Below are 7,492 nucleotides of genomic sequence, written 5' to 3' on the forward strand. Positions count from 1 at the left end.
CCACAGGCTCACCACTCTTTGAGTGAAGAAATTCTTCCTCATCTCTGTTTTAAATGATTTGCCCGCTATTTTTAGACTGTGGCCCCTGGTTCTGTGCTCCCCGGCCATTGGAAACATTCTCTCTGAATTCAGCCTGTCCAGGCCTGCCATAATTTTATATGTTTCGATGAGATCCCCTCTCAATCTTCTAAACTCCAGTGAGTACAAGCCCAAACTATTCAATCTCTCCTCGTAGGTCATTCCCGCCATTCCAGGTATCAGCCTGGTGAATCGCCGCTGCACTCTTTCCATGGCAAGAACATCCTTCCGCAGATGGGGCGACCAAAACTGTACACAATACTCCAGATGCGGTCTCACCAGCACCTTGTACAGCTGTAGTAAGGTATCCCTATTCCTATACTCGAACCCCCTTGATATGAAGGCCAACATACCATTTGCCTTCTTAATCGCCTGTTGCACCTGCATGCTCTCCTTCAGTGACTGGTGCACAAGAACACCCAGGTCCCTCTGCACTTCCCCATCTCCCAATCTATTGCCGTTTAGATAATAATCTACCCTCCTGTTTTTACCCCCAAAGTGGATAACCTCGCATTTATCCACATTATAGTGCATCTGCCACGTATCCGCCCATTCCCCCAACCTGTCCAAATCGCACTGTAGCCTCCTGACATCCTCATCAGAGCCCACCCCTCCTCCTAGTTTAGTGTCGTCAGCGAATTTGGAAATATTGCATCCAATTCCCTGATCCAGATCATTTATATATATTGTGAACAGCTGGGGTCCCAGGACAGATCCTTGCGGCACCCCGCTGGTCACTGCCTGCCACTCCGAAAATGAGCCGTTTATTCCAACTCTCCGTTTTCTATCCGCCAGCCAGTTCTCTATCCACGTTAATACTTTGCCCCCAATCCCATGAGCCTTAATTTTGCATGATAATCTTTTGTGTGGAACCTTATCGAAGGCTTTCTGGAAGTCAAGGTACACCACATCCACTGGCTCTCCCCCATCTATTTTACCAGTTACTTCCTCAAAAAATTCCAGCAGATTAGTCAAACACGATTTACCCTTTGTAAATCCATGTTGACTCTGTCCGATCCTTTCCCCATTTGTCAAGTGCTCCGCTATTTTATCCTTAATAATGGACTCTAGCATTTTGCCCACAACCGATGTAAGGCTTACTGGTCTATAATTCCCTGCTTTCTCTCTACCCCCCTTTTTAAATATTGGGGTAACATTAGCTACCCTCCAATCCACGGGTACTGTTCCCGAGTCAATGGAGTTCCGGAAGATGATCCTTAGAGCATCTGCTATCTCCAGGGCCACCTCCTTAAGTACCCTAGGATGTAGTTTAACAGGCCCCGGGGATTTGTCGGCCTTCAGTCCCCTCAACTTACCCAACACCATATCCCTAGAGATACTAATTTCTGTCAGCTCCTCCCTCTCATTAGTCCCTATGTTTGCCGATATTCCTGGGAGGTTATTTGTGTCCTCCTTTGTGAATACAGAACCAAAGTATGAGTTTAATTGGTCTGCCATTTCCTTATTCTCCATTATATATTCTCCCGAATCGGACTGCAAGGGACCGACTTGGGATTTTACCAGTCTTTTCCTCCTGATATACCGATAAAAGCTTTTGCAGTCTGTCTTTATGTTTGCTGCAAGTTTACTTTCGTATTCTATTTTCCCCTTCCTGATTAATCCCTTTGTCCTCTTTTGCTGTATCCTGTACTGCCCCCAATCTTCCGGTCTGGTGCTTTTTTTGCCAGTTGATATGCCCTTTTTTTTGATTTTATGCTGTCCCTAATTTCCCTCGTTATCCACGGTTGAGCCACCTTTTTAGGTTTATTTTTATGCCAAACCGGTATAAACATGTTCTGGAATTCTTCCATTCTATCTTTGAATGCTTGCCATTGTCTATCCACTGTCAATCCCCCCAGAAACACCACCCAATCAATCTTACCCAATTCCCGTCTCATACCCTCGTAATTCCCTTTATTTAAGTTCTGGACCTTAGTCTCTGATTCAATTTCCTCACTCTCCATCTCGACTGAGAGCTCGATCATATTATGATCGCTCTGACCCAAGGGGCCTCGTACAAGAAGATTGCTGATAAGTCCCTTCTCATTGCACAATACCCAGTCTAAAATGGCCTGATCTCGAGTCGGCTCCTCGACATATTGGTCCAGATAACCGTCCCGAAAACATTCCAGGAATTCCTCCTCCTCAGAATTTTTACTAATTTGGGTAGTCCAATCAATATGTAAATTAAAGTCACCCATGATGACAGCTGTGCTCTTATCGCACGCTTCTCTAATTTCCCTTTTTATGCCTTCCCTCACCTCCATATTACTATTTGGAGGCCTATATATCACACCCACTAACGTTTTCCTCCCCTTGCTATTTCTCATTTCTACCCATACAGATTCCGTTTCATCCGAGTTAATATCCTTCCTTTCCATTGCATTAATCCCCTCCTTTACCAGCAATGCTACCCCACCTCCCCTACCTTTTTGCCGATCCTTCCTAAATATTGTATATCCCTGGATGTTAAGTTCCCAGCCTTGCCCACCCTGCAGCCACGTTTCTGTAATCCCAATCAAATCATACTTGTTTACCTCTATTTCCACAACTAATTCATCCACCTTGTTCCTAATGCTTCTAGCATTAAGATACAAAGCCTTCAGGCTTGCTTTTTTCACACTCTCATAATGAATTAGTTTGGCCCTTTGTGTTTCTCTCCTTTGCTTATTGCTTCTCACCTTTCTACCATCTATTTCTAACTTCATATGACTTCCCTCTTTTCCACTACCTAGGTTCCCATCCCCCTGCCAAATTAGTTTAAATCCTCCCGAACCGCAGAATCAAACCTCTGCAGTCACTTGTGAACTTGCTGGTGTCTCAGCAGGTTGGATGACTGATTGAATCCCTTCTCACACACTGAGCAGGTGAACGGCCTCTCCCCGGTGTGAACTCGCTGGTGTGTCAGCAGGTTGGATGACTTTGTGAATCTCTTCCCACACACGGAGCAGGTGAATGGCCCCACCCCAGTATGAGCTCGCTGGTGTGTCAGCAGGTTGGATGACTGATTGAATCCCTTCCCACACACGGAGCAGGTGAATGGCCTCTCCCCAGTGTGAATGCGCTGGTGTCTCAGAAGGTCAGAGGAATTAGTGAATCCCTTCTCACACACGGGGCAGGTGAACGGCCTCTCTGCAGTGTGAATGTGCTGGTGTATCAGCAGGGTGGATGAATTAGTGAATACCTTCTCACACACAGGGAAGGTGAACGGTCTCTCCCCAGTGTGAATGCACTGGTGCTCAATGACGTGAGATGACTACCTGAACCTCTTCCCACAGTGAGAGCAACTGAATGGTCTCTCCTCGGTGTGAAGTCACTGGTGTGTCAGAAGGTGGGATGACTGATTAAATCCCTTCCCACACTCGGAGCAGGTGAACGGCCTCTCCCCGGTGTGACTGCACGATGAGTTTCCAGCCGGGACGGGGAGCTAAATCCCTTCCCACAGTCCCCACATTCCCACAGTTTTTCCGTGGTGTGGGTATCCTTGTGTCTCTCCAGGTTGGACAATCGGTTGAAGCCTCATCCACACACACAACACGTGTACGGTTTCTCCCCGCTGTGAATGGTGCTATGTTTTTTCAGACTGTGTAACTGGTTAAAGCTCTTTCCACAGTCAGTGCACTGGAACCCTCTCACTCGGTAGATCCGTGGTTCAGTGGATAAATAATCACACGGATGCTGTACATTAACAAATAACCGGTCTTTACTGGAGGAGGGTAATCTCTAGACTGGGGTACAGAGGCATGCGCACAGCTTATATACCGGTGTGGTCACTGCCGGTACTACAGTATACAGGAGCTGTAAAAAGTAGTTCTGACTTAAAGGCACATACACTACAATTCCTCCCTTTTTAGATTAATAATACCCCCTTAATATTCAAATAACAATTACATTTTTACATGTACATTCAATAACAAAAGTCTATTTATAGATTCAGTCTTTGGGGTGGCTTCCTGACCCTTTCGGGATAGCGCTTTCCAGAGTTTCTTGTTCTTGGTGCAGAGGCGATTCTGACCCCTTTTCATTGGGTAGTTCATCGGGTTCCACTGCTACTGGGTCTGAAGTAGATGCTACCGGTATGTCGGGTTCATCCCCAGGTACTCGAGACATGGGGTTGACGCATTCCTGTGATGCTAAGATCTGATCGACGTGGCGTCTCACAATGTTCTCCCCGACATCCACTGTGTACATTAATGGCCCCTGCCTTGTACATATCATTCCGGGTTGCCACTTCTCTGTTCGATAGTCCCGGGCCAAGACTGGTTGCCCTACATTGAAGCTCCTTGTCGGCTTCTCGTTGATGTGCTGGAATTGTTTGTCCTCAACATTTCTTCGCACATTTGGTCTGAGCAAGTCCAGACGAGATCTCAACCTTCGGTTAAAGAACATCATGGCCGGGGTCTGGTTGGTAACTGCATGTGTCACGTTTCGGTAGGCTAATAAGAAATTGTCCAGCTTATGCTGTAGTGGAATTTCCTCATCGCACATGGCCTTTATCGCCTTCTTAAAGGTTTGTACGAACCTCTCAGCCAATCCATTGGTGGCTGGATGATACGGGGCGGATGTGTAATGCTTTACCCCATTCCTTTTCATGAACTTTTGGAACTCGTCGGACACAACTGTGGTCCATTATCAGAGCAGATCTGCTCTGGCAACCCATTTCTGGCAAATATGGTCCGTAGGACTGCAATCGTTTTCTCTGTAGTGGTTGAAGACATCTTTATCACCTCAGCCCACTTTGAATGAGCATCCACTGCTATTAAGAACATTGAGTCCATGAATGGACCAGCGAAATCAATGTGCACCCATTGCCATGGAGAGGAGGGCCACTCCCATGGGTGTAGAGGGGCATGTGGTGGTGCATTTTGGACCTTCTGGCATCCTAAGCAGTTCTTTGTTAGGTCTTCGATTTGTTGATCGATTCCCGGCCACCACACATAAGCCCTAGCAAGGCTTTTCATTTTCACTCCCCCCAGATGACCTTCATGTAGCTCATTTAGCACTCTCTCCCTTAACTTGGGTGGAATCACCACTCTGGATCCACACATCACTGTCCCCTGGCATACTGACAGCTGTTCTCTTCTGGATGAGAATGCTGGCAACAGTGAGTCGCCATGTGTTGGCCATCCCCTCACCGTCAATTCATATACCCGTGATAGCATCGGATCATTGCGGGTCTCCTTCTCTCTATCCGCGTTTGTTACTGGCAATCGTTCAATTATCGACGAATAAAATATCTCGATAGGGTCCACTGCTGGTGCTTCCTCCACCTTAGGCAGTGGCAGGCGCGATAGCCCATCAGCGTTCCCATGCTGTTTCGTGCCTTTATATTCTATTTCATATTGATTCGCCCCTAGAAACAGGGACCATCTTTGTAACCGCTGTGCAGTCATTACTGGCACGCCCTTCTTAGGATTAAAGATGGAGACAAGTGGTTGGTGGTCAGTCAGCAAGGTGAACTTCTGCCCATGCAGATAGTGGTTGAATTTTTTTATTCCCCATACTAGGCTGAGGGCCTCCCTGTCAATCTGGGCGTAGTTGCGCTCGGCTGAGGTTAGTGACCGAGACGCAAAGGCTACTGGCCTCTCCAACCCGTCTGGGAATTTGTGCGACAGCACCGCTCCAATGCCGTAGGGTGATGCATCACATGCCAAACGAATTGGTAGTGCTGGGTTGAAATGGGCCAACACCTCTTTTGATGTGATCAATTCTTTACACTTCTGGAAAGCTCGTCTACGTTCGTCATCCCACTTCCATGGTACCCCTGTTTGCAGTAGGGTGTTCAGCGGGTGTAATACCGCAGACAAATTTGATAAGAATTTGTGGTAATAGTTTACCAGCCTGAGGAACGACCTCAGTTGTGACACATTTTTCGGTGCTGGAGCCTTGACTACTGCCTCAACCTTGTCAGGGGACTTATGTAACCCCTCTTCATCAATGACATGGCCGCAATACGAGATCTGTTTCTGGAAAAACTCGCACTTGTGGCGATTAGCTCGTAGCCCATATTCCTTGAATCTGGCGAGCACCTTCTCCAAGTTAGCGAGGTGATCACCGTCATTTTCGCCTGTGACCAAGATGTCGTCCAAATAACACTGGGTCCCTGGAATACCTTGCAGGACCTGATCCATCGCCCTTTGCCAGATAGCCGGAGCCGAGGCTACTCCAAACACCAGCCGGTTGTATTGATAGAGACCTTTATGGGTGTTGATCGTAAGGTAATGTTTCGAAGCTTCTTCTACCTCCATTTGCAAGTACGCCTGGGCTAGATCAATTTTGCTGAAGCGTTTACCACCAGATAGCGAGGCGAAAATATCCTCAATTTGTGGAAGCGGATATTGCACCGTGTGAAGGACTGGGTTCACTGTCACCTTAAAATCCCCACAGATGCGGACCTTCTTTGGTTCCCCAGGCGTATTACTCAACGACCTCTTCATTACAGGAACGATGGGTGTAGCCCACTCGCTCCAGTCCACTTTGGACAGTACTCCTGAACGTTCCAACCCTTCCAGCTCTGCTTCAACCGCTGGTCTGATCGCATAAGGCACTGGTCTGGCCTTCAGCAACTTTGGGCTTGCATTTTCCTCTATTTTAATTGTTGCTGTTATTCCTTTGTGTTCCTAGTCCCTCCTGGAACACTTCTTTTGCGTCAGTTAGCATTTTTGACAGTCGTCCAGGTGTGACATCGTCATCCTTTTTGGCCTCAACCTTCAGTGTCTGTATGGAATGCCAATCTAATTGTATCTTTCGGATCCATTCACGTCCTAGCAGTGGTGGTCCTCCATTTGGCAATACATATATATCCATTTTAGGTATTTCCTGACCTTCATATGTCACTTTCACCCTTATTTTCCCTTTGGGGTAGACATTTTGCCCCGTATACGTCTTCAAGACAATCTCTCTAGCTTTCAAGGGTATGTGTGAAAATAGCCGCTTGTAGTCTCTTTGATTTATGACTGTTAGAGCTGACCCTGTGTCCAATTCCATTTCCACTTGGACTCCGTCTATCTTGAGTGTAACCCAGATAGCCTGGTGATCCTCCATTTTGGTTACATTATGTAGTTTCAGACAACCCAGCTCCTTGCTTCCGGAGTCTGTGTCACTTTTTTGTTCGCCTGAACCACTGTCCATCACCTGGTGTACCTTTTTGTACTTCTCCTGTGGAGATTTCTTACTGTTGGTTTTCTTCCCAGGCCTGCAGACTCTTGCTATGTGTCCTGCTTTCCCACACTGTCTGCACACTTGGTCCTTGAACCAACAATCTTTCTGGTCATGTGTTGTTCTGCCGCAGCGATAGCACTTCTGTTAAGTCTGTGTGTTATAGTGAGAATTACTACACAGACCACAAGAGTAAATTCAACAGGTCTTTACTGGTTGGAGGTCGGACTATACTGAATACAATATTATTACACTG

This window comes from Somniosus microcephalus, unplaced genomic scaffold (genome assembly GCF_052327205.1).
Source record: "Somniosus microcephalus isolate GS21.2 unplaced genomic scaffold, FLI_Smic_1.0 unresolved_chr1, whole genome shotgun sequence".
Classification (NCBI taxonomy): domain Eukaryota; kingdom Metazoa; phylum Chordata; class Chondrichthyes; order Squaliformes; family Somniosidae; genus Somniosus; species Somniosus microcephalus.